Source organism: Leopardus geoffroyi, chromosome C2 (genome assembly GCF_018350155.1).
Source record: "Leopardus geoffroyi isolate Oge1 chromosome C2, O.geoffroyi_Oge1_pat1.0, whole genome shotgun sequence".
Lineage (NCBI taxonomy): Eukaryota > Metazoa > Chordata > Mammalia > Carnivora > Felidae > Leopardus > Leopardus geoffroyi.
This window is the reverse complement of record NC_059333.1, coordinates 1,045,143-1,065,777: the sequence shown is the minus strand read 5'-3', so window position 1 is coordinate 1,065,777 and position 20,635 is coordinate 1,045,143. Positions and strand designations below refer to the sequence as shown.

General features: G+C 49.7%; 1 protein-coding gene across 19 annotated transcripts in view; it reads left to right on the top strand.

Moving 5' to 3' along the window:
• PCBP3 (poly(rC) binding protein 3) overlaps nucleotides 1-20,635 on the top strand; it is a 273,075-nt gene that overhangs the window by 76,711 nt on the left and 175,729 nt on the right. For 17 of the 19 annotated variants that reach the window (XM_045501090.1, XM_045501105.1, XM_045501104.1 and 14 more), the window contains one exon: nucleotides 10,059-10,094. The exons of the other annotated variants lie outside the window; for them this stretch is intronic. The gene's annotated coding sequence lies outside the window, so the exon portion shown is untranslated. The remainder of the gene's footprint in view (nucleotides 1-10,058; nucleotides 10,095-20,635) is intronic. 19 annotated transcript variants of the gene reach the window in all.

Below are 20,635 nucleotides of genomic sequence, written 5' to 3'. Positions count from 1 at the left end.
AATTGTAGGTCCTCTGCCTTCTTCTGCCTCAAGTCACGTCACTTTGGTTTTTGTTTGTTTGTTGGGGGAAAGGAGTGTCAGAGGCTAAAATCTCAGATCCAGAGCTCCACTTCTCTCGAGTGACCTGGAGACGAACCTGAATTTCCTCCTTTCTATAATATATTTACCTAAATTTGTTGAGCCTTTGACCAGAAGTTAATATGCATTCCTCTTTTTTGTTATCCTCATGTGTTTTATTGATTCACACTCAATGACTTTGTTGCTGAATTTTGAGCAGGCAGTTTATGAAAGGAACAGAAATACCAACAAACATGGAAGGATGCCAACCCTCGTTGCTAATGAATAAACACATGTGCGTCATCCTTTGACCATCTCGTTGGCATGTATTTTAGGAAAGTTTATGATACAGAGTTTTGGCGAAGAATCCCAGAGACTAGACTCTCAGAGGGTGACTGGAGAGGGGAGGGGGTCTGGGGGCTCTTCATCCTTGAGTGTCAGGGGCTCTGAAATTCTCAGGCAATGTGGCTGAAAATTCTCTCAAGAATTCGTCTTCAAGAAACAGTCATGGGGAGGGGCGCCTGGGTGGCGCAGTCGGTTAAGCGTCCGACTTCAGCCAGGTCACGATCTCGCGGTCCGTGAGTTCGAGCCCCGCGTCGGGCTCTGGGCTGATGGCTCAGAGCCTGGAACCTGTTTCCGATTCTGTGTCTCCCTCTCTCTCTGCCCCTCCCCCGTTCATGCTCTGTCTCTCTCTGTCCCAAAAGTAAATAAACGTTGGAAAAAAAAAAAAAAAAAAAAAGAAACAGTCATGGGGGATATTCGTTATAGCCTTAATTTAAATAATTAAATTAATTGGAAGCAGCCCGAAGGCCCAATAATAGAGGATTTAGTAAATCAGTTATTGTTCTTCTACAACACAGAGGACATTAGGCAGCAAGTAGCATTTATAGGAATGACTCATGACGTGAAAAAATGCGCTTAGCATATGAAGTCAAAATACACATAAAAACAGTATATACGACATGAAATATAGGGCTGTGTGTGGTATACGTGCACACCTGTGCCTGTGTGTGTGCTCACGTGTGTGTGTATTGTAAAGGCCCCCAGGAGATACAACCAAAAGCTTATGGTGTCTGTTTCTGAGATCTGGAATCACTGCTGGTATCTATGTTCATGCATTTCTGAACTTTCTAAGTTTTTCTAAATGAATATATATCACTTTTATAATAATAGGGGAAACATATATGCTTTTTTTAGTTAGAGAAGAATTATAGGAAAATTAGTCTGATCTTTGATATACAGAAGCATTTTCTAAGCATAAAAGCAATGCAGGTAATTTCAAATGGTAGGTAAGTTTCATTTTTGTGGACAAATTTCTAAGGGTATCAATAAACATTAAAAGGCTAAAAGCAAGCTGTTATGAATGTTTTCCACAGATATTACAGACACAGCTGTATTACATTGTTCTGAAAACATATAATCTATATCATTTATTTAAAAAGTATATAGGTAAATGTTACAATGAGAAATTTCTAGAAGAAAATACAGTTTACTGCTATTGGTGTTTTTGGGTGGGAGTTGGAGATGCTTTTATTTATTTTATTTATTTTCTTTGCATTTATTTATTTATTTATTTTTTAATAGGAAATTTATTGTCAAATTGGTTTCCATACGACACCCAGTGCTCATCCCAACAGGTGCCCTCCTCAATGCCCATCACCCACTTTCCCCTCCCTCCCACCTCCCATCAACCCTCAGTTTATTTTCAGTCTTTAAGAGTTTCTTATGGTTTGCTTCCTTCCCTCTCTGGAACTTTTTTTTCCCCCTTCCCTTCCCCCATGGCCTTCTGTTAAGTTTCTCAGGATCCACATAAGAGTGAAAACAAACGGTATCTGTCTTTCTCTGTATGACTTATTTCACTTAGCATAACACTCTCCACTTCCATCCACGTTGCTACAAAAGGCCATATTCCATTCTTTCTCATTGCCACGTAGTATTCCATTGTGTATATAGACCACAATTTCTTTATCCCTTCATCAGTTGATGGACGTTTAGGCTCTTTCCATAATTTGGCTGTTGTTGAAAGTGCTGCTATAAACATTGGGGTACAAGTGCATCAGCACTCCTGTATCCCTTGGGTAAATTCCTAGCAGTGCTATTGCTGGGTCATAGGGTAGATCTATTTTTAATTTTTTGAGGAACCTCCACACTTTTCCAGAGAGGCTACAACAGTTGGCATTCCCACCAACAGTGCAAGAGGGTTCCCATTTCTCCACATTCTCTCCAGCATCTGTAGTCTCCTGATTTGTTCGTTTTAGCTACTCTGACTGGCTTGAGGTGGTATCTCAGTGTGGTTTTGATTTGTATTTCCCTGATGAGGAGCGACACTGAGCATCTTTTCATGTGCCTGTTGGCCATCTGGATGTCTTCTTTAGAGAAGTGTCTATTCATGTCTTCTGCCCTTTTCTTCACTGGATTATTTGTTTTTTGGGTGTGGAGTTTGGTGAGTTCTTTATATATTTTGGATAGTAGCCCTTTCACAATTGCACCAAGAATCATGAAACACCTAGGAATAAACCTAACCAAAGATGTAAAAGATCTGTATGCTGAAAACTATAGAAAGCTTATGAAGGTAGTTGAAGAAGATATAAAGAAATGGAAAGACATTCCCTGCTCATGGATTGGAAGAATAAATATTGTTAAAATGTCAATACTACCCAAAGCAATCTACACATTCAATGCAATCCCAATCAAAATTGCACCAGCATTCTTCTCAAAGCTAGAACGAGCAATCGAAAAATGTGTATGGAACCACAAAAGACCCCGAATAGCCAAAGTAATATTGAAGAAGAAGACCAAAGTGGGAGGCATCACAATCCCAGACTTTAGCCTCTACTACAAAGCTGTAATCATCAAAACAGCATGGTATTGGCACAAAAACAGACACATAGACCAATGGAATAGAATAGAGACTCCAGAATTAGACCCACAAAAGTATGGCCAACTAATCTTTGACAAAGCAGGAAAGAATATCCAATGAAAAAAAGACAGTCTCTTTAACAAATGGTGCTGGGAGAACTGGACAGCAACATGCTGAATGAAACTAGACCACTTTCTTACACCATTCACAAAAATAAACTCAAAATAGATGAAGGACCTGAATGTGAGACAGGAAACCATCACAACCCTAGAGGAGAAAGCAGGAAAAAAAGCTCTCTGACCTCAGCTGCAGCAGTTTCTTACTTGACACATCTCCAAAGACAAGGGAATTAAAAGCAAAAATGAACTGTTGGGACCTCATCAAGATAAAAAGCTTCTGCACTGCAAAGGAAACAGTCAACAAAACTAAAAGGCAACCGGCGGAATGGGAAAAGGTATTTGCAAATGACATATTGGAGGTGTTTTAAATACATTTCTTGCACCTTTCTGCACTTTCCAAACTTTCTGCACAAGAAGCAGCCACATGTCGTGCTATCACGGGATGCACACTTGCTGTCGGGAAGAGCAGAGTCTGTGCGCTTGGCCGGTGTCTGTGCTGGGCTTGTCCTTGCACGGCAGCATCTCTCATCGAGGGTCCCAGGACAGGGGCGTGCAGAGCTCACTCTCTATCACGGATTGCAACTCTTGTGGTTAGGAGTTGTCTAGAAAGTCTACTGGATGTATTATAGGTGATTTCAGTATCTGGTGAGAGCCCAGACAGATTTCCCGCTTCCGATTCTGGTAATGAGAGCCACCCAATCAGAAAGCCAAGGAAGTAAAAGTAACAGTTTATAATTTTAATTGAATAACCCCATATACTAACTGAGATTGAAACAAAAATCCTTTTATATATTATTGCAAGTTCATAGTGAACAGAGTTCATCGACATAATTTGAAATGATTGAAACATGCGTGTGCGTATCGGTATTTGCACCCACGGAGTATGATCTATTAAGTGGGAAAATGAAACAAAAACTACCCCCTCCCCAGGCAGGGGTGGGTGCTGGGAGACAAGTCTGAACTTCTAAGAGGTGGAAGCTCGTAGTCTTGGTGTGCGGCAGGATGAAAGGGCCTGCCGTCCCAGGCCAGGAGGCGAGGCAGGCCCACCATACAGGGGCTCTTGGGGTCTCTGCTCCTCGGCCTTACTGACCACATCACCACCGTGTGTTGACCCCCAGATGCTATTTTTTGAGGTGGAGGAGTAAAGAAGTTCAACGCCCTGGCTACCTCCTCTTCTCTGCTGAGACCATCACCAAGAGTATAATTACTTAGAAAGGCTAATTGCATTGGTGGATTCTGTGATGGGCATGAAGCTGAATCATCCTTGCCCATCCTCCCCCCTGCAGAAACTCTTTTAAACCCTCGTTAGCCCTGGTTCTTGTCGGCACTGCAGAACTTGGAGTTGCTTCTGCTGTGGGGGCCGGGTTCATGCAATACTCTCCCCCCCAGATCTGGAGCGATTTGGAGTCAAGGTTGCCCTCCTCCCGAAGTTGGATCTTTGCTATGGCCCATTATGGGCGTTTGCTCTTCTTCCTTTATTGAGGTCCGTCAGCGTGTGAGCTCCCGTTTGGCAAATGTGGAACCTGTGAGTGGCTTTCTGGGAGCTGCATTTCCAAGCGCGTCCTGCTGCACACCCACCAGCATTGTCCCAGGTCACCGTTAAGTGGCCTTTGGAAGTGGTGGCTCAAACATTCCACATGGAGGTCCACGGCCCCTGCCCGTGTTCTGCTGGTCTCTGCTCACCCATCCTCCTCTGATGGGGGTGCCTCCCTGTCAGGAGGAGTGGCTCTACGGGGAGCCCGTGGGGTCCCGGTGAGGTGGGACAGCAAGGAATCTCCCTGCCTTCCTGGCCATGGGCTGGGCCATTCCGTCACATGAATATTAAAACTCTGGTGTAAAATGTCAGCGGTGTCCATGTGAATGTGAAGATGACTGAGGGTTTCAGACAAGTGGACATGTGTGGGTGTCTGTGGGAGAGGGAACAGGCAAACGGCAGGGGTCCTCGGGTTGGGACGGGGGCCTCAGTGGGATCCAGAGCATCCTCCCGCCCGGAGTTGTCTGCCGGGTGTTCTCAGGCTGGCACGTGGAGGCAGCTTGGGTCTGAGGAGGCTGTGCGAGAGCCACCTTTAGGAAGGGAGGGCTTCCATTCTTGGTAGATGCTCTGGTTGGAATGCTAAGACTCTGTGAAACTCCTCTGCACCTAACAGTAGGAACATTAGAAATAGTGGCTCAAAGAAGAACATTACTAATATTTGTATCTAAGACCGAATCCACAAAAGGAGTAAAATTTTGCCTCCTTTCTAGTCAGTGCTTTTAAAATGTGTTTCTAATGCCAAAATTCTGGCGTGGCTGCGTGAGGCTGCATGTGCGATGCCGGCTGTCCTGTGTAGACCAGGGATGCTGGAGAGGGCCCGCTCTCTGCGCTGTGGCTCATGTGGCCCAGGCGTGGTCAGTGGCGGCCGCGCACGTGAGTGTTGCAGTGCCTTGAACTCTGAACGAGGGCTGATGTCTGGTCAGACACACTCTGACTGTGGTTTTTCCTGAGTCACTGAATCGCAGGCCTCTCAATTGCAGTCGACAAGACAAAAATGTCTTCCCTCTTTTTTTCTCACTATCCGGAAAGTTTTATTTTATTCTGTGCTTTTTCATGTAGAGGAACGCACGTCCTGGGCCTCCCGGCACACTTAGAGTTCTGCCTGTTGGCCTTCGAAGTCTTGCCCTCAGGGAGGGGAGTCCCGACCTGCGGCAGGTCCCAGCACCGTGCAGCTGCCTGTCTGTCCTTATGTCACTTCACATGTGCACCCGTCTGTCCAACATGTACAGGGACCCTGCCTCCACGTGCTCTTCCTGTAACCTGGTTCCTGACACGACGGGGCTGTCTTCTAGTGGGGGTGAGGGACAAGAATCAAGAGAAATAAATTAAAAATACAGTGGTGCCTGCAGGTGGGTCAGAGCAGGAAGACCACGAAGGAGTGGGGGAGTGCCTGCCAGGTGGTCTAGGAGGCCTTTTAGAGGAGGCGGTGGTCAAGCCGGTGGCATGACTGAGTTCACGCTCAGTGAGTCACAGTGTGACTGCAGCAGGGGCCGGGTGGTGGGAGGGCAACATGGGAGGGCAGCAGGGGCGCTGGAGCAAGGGGTGGGTGAAGATGTGCTGGGGAGAATAGTGGCAGCTGTTGTTCCCCCCACCGACCCCGCCTGCCCCGGAGATGAGTTGTTGCCCTCCACCACTCCTGCCCCGGCCCCCGGAGATGAGTTCGGGTGTTACTCCTCACACAGTGGGGCCTCGGAAGCGCCCTCTGGCTGAAGGCCTGCAGGGAAGGCAGGCTTGGTTGGGAGGCTGCAGCCTGCAGGAGGGCAGTTGGTGGGCCTGGGGGCTGTTGGGGGTAGGTCAGAGGCCGAGCTCAGGCAGAGCTGTTGCACTTGCTGGAGAATGGATCAGGAGGCTGGTGCAGAGGACTGGAGTGAGCACCTGAGGTGAGATGACCTTGGGATCGTCAGGGGTCGGTCTTGGACTTAGAGCTAGACACCCTGGTTGCTTGTTCAGGTGGGCAGTTGATGCAGGAGCCCAGGGGAGAGGGCAGGACGGGGAAGTGGACTTAGGGAATCCACTGGAGGGAGTGTGGTCAGTAGAGAAGAGCAGAGCTCCCCTGGGTCCAACCCCAGGAAGCCTGAAGCTGGAGCGCCTGGTGGGGTTGGTGCTCTGGCCCCAGGCCCTCCCTGTGTGCCCACCCTGCCCACACCCCCAGTGCCCTGCAAGCTGCCAGGAGCATGCGACCCAGACCCGACTGCCTGTCCCTGCCCAGCAGGTGGTGCAACCATTTTTGACATTTAGGTCTCCCTCTTGGGAGTTTGTGTGTTTTCACTTTCTTCTCCCGTGGCATTCAGGATTTGGAGGGAAATGTCTCCATGTGACCTGCACACGCCACTCCTGTGCCAGGTGCTGGCCTGTCTGCATGGCACACTCTCCCCTCCGCCTGCTGGACCGTCTTTCCGTGTGCCGGATGTGCCATCCGTGTTTTCTTTGAAGTATTTGATCAGATAGGTAGGCCATTTGGAAATTATGTTGTTTGTTTTCTTGAGAGCTTGTTTGGAGGTTCTGGCAGGGGAACGCAGCTACTCGTATACCCTTGACCGAAGAACGATCCTCCTCTATCGGGGAAGGTGGTCCTCTTCGACCGACGCACTTGGAGCGGTGAGGGAGGAAGGGGGCCCCCGCCAAGCCAGCCAGATCAGCCGAATCAAGCCTGGTGATCAGTGGGGTGACATGTTGCAGCCAGATGGCCCTCACATCCTATGTTGTTTGTTTTCTTACTAAGTTTTGAGAATTGCGTGTATTCTGGGTGCAGTCCTTTGTGGGGTACGTGTTCTGCAGGTACTTTCTCCCAGTCTATAGCTTCACTTTCATTTTTATAAGTGTCTTTTGAAGATCAAAATTTTTAATTTTGATGACATCCAGTTTATCCATTTTTTACTTTTATACATCATGTCTTTTGTATCATACTTAAGAATTCTTTGTGAAACCAGGGGTCTGTAAGATTTTTTGCTATTCTTTCTTTCACAAGTTTTATAGTTGTGATCTAGTTTAAATAATTTTATACAGAATGGGAAGAAAATGTCGTGATCTTTTTTTTTTTTTTTTTTTTTTTTTTGTATATGGTATCTAGTTGTTTTAGCATCTTTTGTTAAAAAGTTTTTCCTTTCCCCATTCAATCGCCTTGGAACCTTTGTCACAAATCAATTGGGCATGTATGTGTGTGTGTGTTTTCAAGGGTACCTGGGATTTATTTTAATCAGGAATGATAAGAAAGGCTACCATGGAAATGACTGTCATGAGGAGGAAGTTTATACCCACAGGTCCCGAGAAACAGGAGGCAGGCTACTCAGGACCCACGAGGAGCCCCAGGGTCGGTGAGCAGGCCGAGGAGGTGAGGGGAAAATGGGCAGGAGTTTTATTATGGTTTCCGTGGGAGGGCCAGGTGAGGCGGGGTCAGCCTTCAGAAGTTTGGCTAGCTTGAGTAATTTCAGCAGGCCCTAGGGCATAGGGGCTGTCCCTGGTTGTGTGGTCCCTGGCCCCAGGGTATAGCTTTATAATAAATCTTGAAATAAGGCAGTATATTTCCATACACATTTTAGAAGCCACTTAGCCTATTCTGATTTCAATTGAGATTGTATTGATGGTAGATCACCGTTGTGCGATTGAGATCTGGTTGGATAGATGCACTAAGAGGGGACATCCCGAGCTTTGTTTCTGATCCGGGGGGTATCCTGCCCCCTGTCACCCTAACGTGTGATGCTAGCTGTGTGGTGTGACTGCAGCCCCTCTATCAGGTGCACGAAGTGCTCTTATAGTCTAGGTTTGCTGAGAATTCTTTTCATGAGTGATCATGAATTTTGCCAAATGCTTTTTCTGCATCTATTGAGACAATCACGTAGTTTTCCTTTTTATGTCTGTTTCTATAGTCCACCCATATAAACCAAAATCTGTGAAACTGACTTTTAAAAACGTATTAAACCAATTGCATTTCTGGGTTGAAATCCATTTTGCTAGATTATGTGATTTGATATGCTAAAATTTAAGAATTTTTGCGACTATATTTATGAGAAATATTTTGTGTTTACTTTTAGTGTATTTTTCTGGTTTTGGTATCAAGTTAATACTTGCCTCATTGAATGAGTTGGGAAGTGTTCTCTTACATTCACCCTTCAGGATGAGTTAGTAAGGAATTTGTATTATTTCTTCCTCGAATACTTGGTAGAATTCACCACGGAAGCCATCTGGATGGGCTCATTTTTTGGTTGAAGGTTTTTAACTTGAATTCGATTTCTTGAATACATGTAGGTTATCTGTTACCTTCTCGAGTGAGTTTGGATAGCTTGATTCTTCTAAAAATTCGTTCTATCTATATTATTAAATTTATTGCCATGCAATAGATCCTAACATTCCCTTATTATATTCTGTGTTTTTTTTTACTTATTGGCATGAAATTCACATAACATGCAATTAATCATTTTAAAGTGTACAATTCAGTGCATTCACAGTGTTGTGCAACTACCACCCAGTTTCAGACTTTGTCAAAACTTTTTTCTCATCCCTAAGAAATGTTCCACACTGATTAAGTAATCACTTCCCATTTCCTCTCTCCCCATCCATGAATCTGCTCTCTATCTCTATGGATTTACCTGCTCTGGGTATTTCATATAAACGCAATCCTACAATATACGACCATTTCTTTCATTTAGCATAATGTTTTCAAGGTTCATCTGAGTTGTAGTGTGTATCATTACTTCATTTTTTTCAATGGCTGTCGAATATCCTGTTGTATGGATATGTTACAAGTTGCTAATCAGTTCATCCATTGATGGACGCTTGATTGTTTCATATTTTGTGTCCTTCCTTCAGGGATCACTGTCCTGTGCTGCCTGTTGTCTCATGTCTCAAAACCCACAAACGCTTTGTCTCATGTCTTTTGTCTGTGTTTTCGTTGTCTGGCTGGAGAGTCGATTTGGTCTGTCTTCTTCTGCCTGGGCTGGAAGTGGACGCCCTCTGTCTGGGGTTTGTAACGTTCCTCCGGTCTTTAGTCATCCCTGAGTGGGCCTCGGGCTGCCCGTAAGAGCCTCTGGCGGAGCCACTTACCTCCACACTACGTCTTCGCACAGGCAGGGCGCCTTGTCCTGTCGTCCTGGTGAAGTGCTCTTCGGACTTGGAGCTGAGATTCCATGGTGGTCCCGCCTGGGGTTCCCGCCTACACCCCACCACGGTCCTCTCCTTACCCCTCCTGGGTCCAAGGGATTGAGAATCTACACTATCAGCTTTACGACCATGGGTCAGGGATTGGGCTCTAGGGCTCTGAGCATTTATTGGTATCTTAAGTTCCAAACTCAGTTTAGAATCTAACCTCTTTTATGGAATTTTTTTCTCTGGGAAACTGCCTTTGACTTCCTAAATAACGGATTTATGAGTACATTCTTTTAATAAGTTCCTTTGGTTTGGTAGAATTTGGCATCTAAGGTGATAGATTATTCTTTGGGTTATTTTCTGTCTCTGATTTCCAATTATAATAATTTTTTTAACCCGTTTACAGGGCTGTCTACAGAGAGAGAGCCTCACATGGTTTCATGTAAGTAGTGCCTCTTACGATGCCTTTACACAGGTTATGTCTTTAAACTCAGTGATTCTTGCTACGTCAGTTGATTTTTAAAGTCTCGTTTGCCTATGAAGCCATGTGTCTTGCTGTCCTTCCTTGTGGCCAGGTTTCCTGTCACACAGGGGACCTGTGACAGGTCAAAGTACACCAACAGCGTCAGTGATTTGCATGATTTCTTTCTGGCTTTTGTAGAACCAAGATTTTAAAAGAAGCCATTTTCTCCTTTTCTGTTAAACCCCTTTCACCAACTTAACCTGACCAAACTGTCCAGCAGGGGGCCTGAGGGCCGGTGGTGAGTGTGCGGTGCGGGACACATGCCTTGGTCCCACGCTCCACCAGTGCGGCCCAGCTGGGCAGGGACAAGCGTGTGCTGTGGCCACGGTGGTGTCTCCACGCTGTGTGGGCATCTCTTTGTGGCCTTGACTCCAGTTTTGCAAAACTTACCTTGAAATGATTCCTTTCAAATCCTTAAGATGTCTTTTTCTAAAGCTTATAAATGTTGTTTTCTATTAGTTTTCAGCAGGGAATTTGGTTTTTAGCAGTCTCGCATGGCATCCTAATGTCATGACAGTAGCTAATATTTATGAAGTGCTTGGTTTGTGCCAGCTTTGCTGATTTGGATTCTTCCCGTCTAATTCCTCACTCCATCCTCACAGTGCCCTGTGGAGTAGTGCCCTCTGCTCACTTTCCAGGACTCAGCGATGTGACGCCACCGTGTTGTCGGTGGTGAGACCGAGATCTGACCCTAGGCCGCTGACCTCATGAGCCTGAGTCCCTGCACGATGGTAGGATGAGCAGGAGGTGACTTGTTGATGTGATGCGGGCTCTGAGTTCAATGTCTGCCCTTTCTGGTGGTCTTGATGGCAGACCCAAGTAGCCACCCTGGAGTCCTGTGCTCAGCTGGTCAGAGAGCCAGACGGGCATAGCCCACCAAGCTTACAGAGCCTGTGGCCTGCAGCAGGGACCGTGATTCATCAACAGCCCCCCCACAAGAGACGGTGGTGGTGGTGACAGAGGCAGTGGAGGTGGTGGTGGTGATGACGGTGGTGGTGGTGGTGGGGAGGAGTCAGGAAACACATGTGCATGAGTATCTAGGGCTAGAGGGTAACCAGAGTCCTAACTGATGTTAGAAGAGGGAAGTCCTTAATTAACAAATTGCTTGAACAAAGACCTTGTTTGCTCTTTCATTCATTCAGCAAATATTTGCAAAATGTGCCAGGCGCTCTTCTGAAATCCCAGCTTCCTTTAGCTCATATCTACGTGGGGCTTACAGAAAGAAATGTAGGAAGTAAACACGCCACGGTGTGTCAGGTGGTGACATCTGCCGTGGAGGACGTGAGGAGGAGCGGGAGTGTTTGGATAGGCCCGCCTGGCAAGGGGCATCTGGGCAGAGCCTCGAAGGAGGGGCAGGAGTCAGCACCGCGGGTGCTGGAGCACGGAGGGCTCTAGGCCAAGGCGAGGGACGTGCTCCGGGTGCTCGTGGAGCGTCGGGGAGGCCAGCGAGGCTGGAGCAGAGTGAGTGAGGGGGCAGGAGATGAGGTCAGAGGGCAACAGGGTGCATCTCAGGGGCCTGCTGGGTCACCTTGAGGCCAGTTGTCACTCTGCAGGGTGTAGGGGCCGGGAGTCAGGTAGTCTTTTTGTCTTTGGGTGTTGGATTGGTAAATTAACGCCATTTTACCACTTTCTTTTTAGAGGACGTCCAAATCCCTACTGGCTTGGGACCATCTTTATAATTGTGCAAATCTGGATCTAATTTTCACAGACATCCCCAAGGGAAGGGCCGCTGGAATTCAGGCATATAAACAACGCCTTGTATGCGCTGGGACTGTTTTGCCTAGATTTGGTGTTGTCCAAATTTGTCCTCCTGGCAAATAGGGAACCTGGCCTGCAGTTCTGGAAATAAACCAGCAGGCTGGGGTGGGGTGGGCTGGCCCAGAGTTACCCACCCCGTCTCGTGCGCCACAGCATCTCGGGCTCCCCGCTGGAGAAGGCCCGGGCAGCTGGGCCGAGAGGCCCAGACAAGCGGGGCAGCGGGGCCGTCAGGACTGGGATTCCGGGGGTTCCCAGAGGCCTGCTTAAGTGAAGGCGGTGAGCTTTCCACAGGGCACCCGTGGCCTCTCCCGCAGGTGCGGAGGGAGCCGTTGGGCGCACTGAGCTGGTTGGAGCAGAAACGGCTCTGACTCCAGGGGCGATCCTGGCCGGGTCCTGCGGCGCCTTCCCGCGGGGTTCCCGGGTGGTGTGACGAGCCAGAACAGAGCTCCTCTGCAGTGGACGTTTCCCAGGGGAGGTGGCAGCTTTGGAAGGACTTGGTTTTCCATTTGCACGTCTCTGAGAACTTTCCACACTTCCTTAGAGTGAGGGGAAGGGCAGTCTTCACAGCGAAGCCGCTTCTGTGTGATGCCTGGGCTTTGCCGCGGCCGGGATCCCTGAAATCCCACTTTGTTTTGCAGGGGGGACAGAATTCCCACAGCCACTGAGTGACAGAGCCCACTCCCTGCCGACTCAGAACTGGGCACTTAAGGAAATTAAGAAGCAATGAGAACAAAACAGTTGAAATTTTTATTTACTTTGAGGTCTTTTATTTTCTGTAATACCGACTTGGTTATTTGATTTATATAGGTTTTTCTTCTGTGCTGCCTTAAGATAACAATTCTCGCTATAGAATGAGAGGATTTGGCAAACACGAGAAAGAACTGGAAGGCTTACCTGCAGTGAGTACCGACAGGAGGACTGCAGATGAGCCCCGAACCGGGACACCTCCGTCAGGGGCCTCCTGCCCCGCCACGTCCTTCTTGGTGCCCCTTGTCGTCACCCCACAGACACCACTGCTTCCTTCCTGTCTCGGGTGTGCTGCGGGGAGGCGACGTAGCCCTGTGCGCTGGCCGAGGGACTGGGGTGGCCTCCACGCCCTCGTGTCTCTTGTGTCGGAGGCAGTTCTTGTACATCTGGCCTTTCTTCTCAGCTTCCTCATTTCATCAGATTTCAGTCTCGGCTGATGGCCGGGCCTCACAGTTCGAGAAAACAGGCGCTTCGCTTTCCCTCCCGAAGCTGCAGTCCCGCCGTCCTGCCCTCCGCCTGGTCTCCCTGCCCTCTGGCTGCTCAGGGCTCTGCTCCTGCCTCAGTTAGGCCGCCTGTCTCCTGGGTCTCAGTTCCTTGTCCCTGGCAGCCACTTCTAGTAGCATCAACATGACTCGGTAACTCTCATCTTAAAATAAAAAAAAACCTCCTCCCTTGATTTTCAGCCAAAATGGCAGATTGAATTCACAGTGACCTGTGCTGCTTCTTAAGAACCACTAAAGTGACAGGTAAGATATTTTTAAAAGGAAGAGGCCACCAAGAGATTGAGAGGAGATGACAGAATTGGGGAACTTAGACAGCAGATGGACAAACAGAGGGACACAGCAGATCTGAAAACAGAAAGCTCGGGGGTGATCACACTTGTGCTGGGGGGCCCGGCGGGGAGATGGATTGCATGGCAGACAGCCCCCCAAGTCTCAAGAGTGACATTGCCATGTGCCTCTGAAAATGAGGAGGGCAGTAAAGGGGGGGCTGAAATAGGACATTGGTGGAAAGCCGGTTTAGGAAGCAAGCCAAACCGGGCCGGTTCTCGGCCCTCCTCCCCCACCCTGACTTGTCCCCTGGAGGCGGACTGGGAGCCTGAGGGCGATGGAGGGGGCTGGTCCGCAGGGACGTGGGGCTGCGCTCCAGTGGGTCAGGGAGCACCGTGAGCCCAGCCTCCACCTTGCCGGCCCCTGGAACACTGAGAACCTGGGATGGCTTTGGGATGCTGGTGAGTGGAGCAGCCGCTCCGATGGTGGAGCAGGAAGCGAGTGGCTTGCTTGCAGGTGGTCTGCGGCTGTGCTGGAGTGATCAGGAGGGGCTCATCCCCGGCTGCGCGGGTGGAGGCAGACCAGCAATGCAGACACAGAAAACTAAGCCAGCGGACGAGGCCCTCAGTCGCTCCAGGAAGCACACACCTCATGCAGAGGTCTGAGGGGTACAGGAGGCTCTGGAGCCTCCTGGGGTGGAGGGGGCAGAGGGCCAGGGAGGGGGATTGTCGAGTTTCCCAGTAGGAAGTTAGTAGAGGGCACGGAGGAGTAATGATCCGATGGTGGAGATAAATACCGAAGAGGGTAAGAACCCAGAAAGATTGCCCACAGGGCCCGGGGCACAGGGACGGCAAGGGCCCTGTGCTCGCCGTCAGCGTTGTGGATTCTGTGGTTTTTAAAACTCTGTACATTTATAATGTGGCGCAAAGTAAAAATGAAACGGTTACAGAGCAAATACCGTTATAAAAGCGTTACAAAGGCTGCCCCCCTCCCGTCTCTGCTCCTGCCAGGGCCCAGCTCCACTGCATGGCCATCTGGTCCTCCCCAGTGGGGCTTCATCCTCACCACCTGGCCAGCGTTCGCGGCCTCTGCCTCCCCGAATCCGGTAAAAATGTTTCTCCTTGGGAGCCGGAGCTCCGCAGCTCTAGACCTGTAGAGTGGCCCCTCCCGGTGGTGTGTCCTTTCCCAGGCTCCCCCGGCCCCCACTGTCCTGGTCCCACGTGCTAGTCGAGTGTCGTCTCCTCTGTGTGCGAGCCCCCCTGTCACCTCCCTGTCCCAGTGCTCCGAGAGGGCCCTGCTGATGGTCGGTGCCCAGGGGCTTCTGGGGACGAGACACTGCTGCGGACATTTGGTCCCTTTCATGCTGAACTTTGCCTCGGGGATTAAGATACACACACACTTCTGGGCCCTGCTTTTATTTTTTATCTTTATTATTTTTTTTCCCTGGGCCCGCTTTTAAACTGAATGCCATCCTGCACGTTGTTCTGTGTAACCAAGTTTAAGAAAGAACATTTAAAAAAATTTTTTTAATGTTTGTTTTTATTTTTGAGAGAGACAGAGACAGAGCACAAGTGGGGGCAGGGCAGAGAGCGAGGGAAACAGTCTGAAGCAGGCTCCGGGCTCTGAGCTGTCAGCACAGAGCCCAATGCAGGGCTTGAACTCATGAACCGTGAGATCATGACTCGGGCAGAAGTCAGATGCTCAACTGACTGAGCCACCCAGGTACCCCTTAAGAACACTATTTGTAAAAGTTTACATAGTTCCCACTCTGTGGATGTACAGGTAACCCTTGAACTCACAGGGGTTAAGGTTGCTGACCTCCCACGCAGTCGAAAATCCACACATAACTTTGACTCCTCCCGAACTTAACTGCTTACTGGTGACTGGAAGCCTTACTCATAACATAAACAGTCAATTAACACATATTTGTATGTTATATATGTTATGTACTGTATTCTTACAATAAAGTAAGCTAGAGAAAAGAAAATGTTACTAAGAAAATCGTAAGAGAAAATACATTTAGAGTACTATACGGTATTTATCAAAAAAATTCATGCACAGGTGGACCTGTGAGGTTCAAGCCTGTTCTTCAAGGAAAAGGGTCTTCAAGGAAAGGGTCAAGTGTAGGTATCAGTCATCCCCTTTTTGTTTAACACGGTTGGGTGTTCTTCACATCTGTCATGCTGTTGGTAGTTGTGGGGTGAGCACCCTTGTGCGTGAATCAGCTTTCCCTCTTCCTGAGGCAAGATTGCATTATCCGTCCACGTAGGATTCCTAGGTCACGGGAGAGATGCACTTCAAAAGAGGCATAATGTGTCATTGCCACTTGTGTCCTGCTGGCTGGGCCCCACCAGCACACCGTGTCCCCAAGAACACGGGAAGGGCATGGTGCGATCGGACTCCGCTTCGCCACTGGCTGGTTTAGTCTTCCCTCTCCGTAAACGTCCCGCCTTAGTGAAGGTGCCAGTGGGTGTCTCCCCGGGTGGGTCATTCGCCTTTTACTTGGGCACTGGTGTTTTGGGGCAGTTTGACATTTAGAAAACCCCTTCCTGGCCTTCAATGTGTCCTTACATTTTCTTTTCTGTTTTTACTTTTTGCATTGACTTGTGTAATCTGCTTGGGATTTAATTTGACGTATGTTATTAGGTGAAAGTGTAAGTTATTTTCTCTTACAAGTTTGAAAACACTGTTGAGAAATACTTCATTTTCCCAATGGTTTGTGCTGCTACTTTTGTCCTAGAAGTATATCTCACATGCAGATATTGTATATATTCGTGTCTTTTTGCATTATCTAATTGATCTGTTAATTCTCACGCTGGTACAACTGTTTTATTTATTCTAGTTTTATGGTATATTTATCCGATAACCCCATTATTAAAAAAATATTTTAGCTATTCTCGGCTACTCACTTGCTAGATGAACTTTAGAATGACTTTCAAGTTAAGAAATTAATCACATTAGGAGGCGCCTGGGTGGCTCAGTCAGTTAAGTGTCCAACTCTTGATTTCAGCTCAGGTCATGATCTCGTGGCCTGTGAGTTCTAACCCCATGTCCGGCTCTGTGCTGACAGCGCGGAGCCTGCTTAGGATCCTCTCTCTCACCCTCTGCCCCTCCCTGGCTTGCGCGCACGCTCTCTCTCTCTCTCTAAATAAATGCTTAAAAAACCATATTGGGATTTCTTTTCAAGTAGATCAAAGCTCTAATTTGAATTGAAAACAGTTGCTATTTACAGTATTCACTTCCTAATCTAGGAAGGCATTCTGTTTTTCCATGTGTTCCAAGTCTTCAGTTACTGTATGTAGCTTTCTTGCTGTAGATTTTCTCTTTTGAAATCTTTTCCAACTTATTTATGTTATCTGGTTATTGTAATTGGGATTTTTCTCATTTCACCTCTCTGCTATTGAATAGCGTATGGGGAAGCCCTCGATTCCAGTGTGTTTGGACGTGGCCATGTGTCAGAGTGCTTTAGCTGCAATAGGTTTCTCAGCTGGGTTTGGACTTCTTCCTGACTTGGCCCAAAGGCTTTCCCTGCGAGGCGTGCTCGCTGTGGCTCCGGTCAGGGCTCTCTCTCCCGTGTTACAGAAGCTTGCTTCTGGTGCTCTTCTGCAAGTTGTTTTTCAGGATCAAAAGCGAAAGTTGCATTTTACTGCATGTGTTCGTTGCTGCTGTTAAGATAGTCTTGTGATTTTTCTCCTTCCATCTCTTAATGTAGAGAATTCCGCTGATGAAATTCCAAGCGTTGGCTGTTGGGATAAATCCTGGTAGGTCTTACTGATACTTTTTAATACTCTTCCAGTTGTAATACCCTCTTGGTATACCGATCATTCGTAATTTTGTTCACAACCTAATTTCTCATTTTAATGCATGTTTTCTTTTTCTTTAGGTTTACACTGTTACCTTTCTAGTTTCTCAAATGCATCTTTTGTATATTTAACTTGTTTTCCAATGAATGCACTTAGGCTTTCAGAGTTCTTTCAAGACACTTTGAACTGCGCCCCACTGGTTTTGATATGACCTGTAATCATTCAGATGCCTGTCATTTCCAGGCTTCGTTCTGACATTTTGTAGGTGATTGATGTTTCCCACCGTATGTTCTGTTGTTAACTTTCTACTTTGAACGCTTCACATTCAGAGAGTGCGACCTCTCTGGCTCCTTGAGGCCGGGCATGCGGGACGAGAGTCTGCGGGGCCGTGGTTGCCGTGTAGGAGCGGTGACCAGAGCTCGGCCGGGGCTGGTGGTCACGGGGCCAGCAACTCACGGGGGTGGGTTCTCTCACACAGAGCGGGAGGAAGAGCGACGCCGAGCGGCCGGGGAGATGGAAACCGGGTGTACGGTGAGAAGAGGGCCTACGGCGTGGGGGCAGAATAACTTCTGTGTGGGACCCGAGGGAGAAATGCCCCAGGGGCTTTTGGGATCCTTGCTCGGAGCTGAGGGGAGGTCGTGGGGCTGGGCCCTGGGCGACAGTTGTGCCCGCGGGGCTAGATGACCCACGGAGGTCAGGGTTGCCTCTCCGTGTAGCCAGGCGGGGGGGGGGGGGTGGGCTGGGCCCCCGGAGGCCCCCTGCCCCGGAGGATGTCCCGGCGGGGGCTCCAGGTGGCCTGCCATTCCGTGAGTGGTGTATCTCCTGTCGGGAGGACCTCCGGCTGAAACGGATGCACGTGCGTCCGGTGTGTCCTCAGGGAGGGGCAAGGGCACGATGAAGGCCAGCAACTGAACTTGCGGGGTTGGAAGGCCAGCTCAGGCTGGCTTGTGTCCGGGAGTGGGACCTCGTACCCAGTGGTGCTAAGCAGGAGCCGGCCTACCCGCGGTGGGGTGTGGTGGCCTGGCGCCTGCCGCAGGGGAGGCTGGGCCGGGGGGTCCCCTCAGGCAGCCCTGTGCTCGGTCACAGTTGTGGTCACGCAGGAGAGAGACGGGATTTGGGGGAGCGGCCAGCTGTCAGCCACCGGCACAGATGAGGACTGAGATCCTGGGGTCACCTGTATCATTGATGGGGGGGTGGTCCTAGCAGAAGGGGGTCCTTGCTTCAAAGGTGCCTGTGTAGCTGTGCGCCGTTGAGTCTAGGAGGGAGCTAGATTTGGGGGTGCTTCCCACACTCACAGAGAGGGAGCTGCCACAGGCCCGTCTCCCACACTAAGGTCCCAGTGTGTGCGGGGGTGGGGGGTAGGGAGGGGCGCCGTCTCGTTATGGAAATGTGGGCCTCACGAGCAGAGGAGAGGGACGCCGTGGAGGCAGTGGCTGCGTGGGGAAGGCTACCTCGCGTCCTCCCAGGGAGAGATGGGCGAGGGTGAGTGATGGGCTGGTGGCTGCGGAGGGCTCCCGCCGGCCTTCCCTTTCTGCCCTTCACATAAGGGCACGGGACGCCTCACTGAAGGGCTCTCACGAGAATCTGCACCACGATGATGCGTGAGCTGCCCCACCGGGCCCACAAAGACCTCGAGGCACCTGTTTCTTGCTTCTGCCTCCGTCTGGCTTTCCTTTCTGATTTGATCGAGTGGTTTTTATTCTGTGTCTTTTTCTTCTCGCGTGGATGTAGGAGAGTGCTGTCCTCCTGGAGGCTCGGACGCATTGCAGCCTGGCAGGAAGGGGCCGATTGCGTTTCACAAGATGACTCATTCATTCCTCCCTCTTTGCCACGTTGCCAGGCTGTCTGGCGGCCCCGCATGCAGAGACGGTGATGGATCTGGAGCGCTGTTATCACTGGTCCACGGTGACCGGGGATGGCGTGTGGGGGTGGCGGACCAGCCACCTCTAGGTATACGTTTAGACAAGTGGGAGTCAGCCTTTCTGGATGCTTCCTTAATAAACGTTCCTCGCGTTCAGTACAGACATGGGGCCTTTACTGTCTTTCTTTAGGCACGATGGGCCAGGTGCGCCCAGGTGTGGTGAGCTGCGCTGCACCTTCAGCTCGGGCTGAGGGCGGCCTGCGGTTTTCTCCCTGGGGGAATGTCGCGCCTGGTCCCAGGGGCCAAGGATGCTTCTACTTCTCGGGTTAAACAGATTCTCTCTGCTTATTTCACGCCTCTGTGTTTTCTTTCTGAAACGCCGGCGGCTTTACAGGTTACACCATTCGATTTAGTGCGCGCTTGCTGCTTGTATCGCGGAGGCCGCCGTGTCTTTGGATGGGAAGGGTGCCCAGCGGTACACTCCAGTGACAGCTGGAAAGGGGCTTTCCGTGTGGGCCGCTGCCTTTTCTGAGTGCTCCGGCTACTTCGCTCTCGCAGGGCAGAAGAAGGTGACCCTACGGTTTTGTTCTCCCCCTGACTGAGGAAATGGGTTTTTTCTTACACGCTTGTCTCCCGGCTGTGCTTCACAGCAAGCCGGTTGGGGCCTGCGTCTCACCAGCACTGCATCCCCCCGCCCCGTCTTTGCAGAGACTGGGCCTCGGGCCAGATCTCGTGGGGCTGGCGGCAGCTGGAGAACAGCTGCTACCGGGGCACAGCTCCCAGCTCACCCCTGTGTCAGTTTGGCAGAGCAGGGGCGGAAGTCACGGGAGAACTTTCTGGCAGGAGGCCTCTGGGCCGGTGGAGTCAGGCCGGGGATCCAGAGGCTGCATTCTGTTTCCAGTTCCTCTCCCAAATCGCACTGTGACCTTGGCTAGGTCACCGTCCCTGTCTGCACTGCTTCTCCATCCGTGAGACTGCATTTCCTCACCTGTCCCTGCCTGGTCTCGGAGCAGGAGCAGGGGCAGAGAGGCGGCAGGGATGGGAGGCTAAGGCTGGTGAAGTTTCTACCGGAGGGCGAGGCACGCTGCTGTCTTTCCAGGAATACGGGAGTGCACGAAAAGATGGCTTCCATAATAATCGCTTTGTTCCAGGGGGAAGTCGGAAGGTCCTCATTCAGTCCCCGTAAAGCTCCAAGGTCTTCGATTATCCTATTTTATGAGCCAGGAATCTCTAGTCAGCTCCAGAGCACAGGGTCAAGTCTAGAGCTCCTGTTCCAGAACCTCCTCCTAACCTCTTCACTTCATTGCTGTTCAGTTGTGAAAAGTTCAGATTTCAAGTACTCATGACCAAATCGCTTTCAGGAAATTGGACTGTTTCCATTTTCACAAGCGGTTTTGGCGTAGCCACGGTAATACTGCTTCGTCACCAAATGTGGTTTCCTTTTTCCAGGTGGAGGAGGGAGGAAAGGACAGTAAGGTTAGGGCGACGTGTCCGTGGATTTGGTGGGGCAGAAAAGCAAAG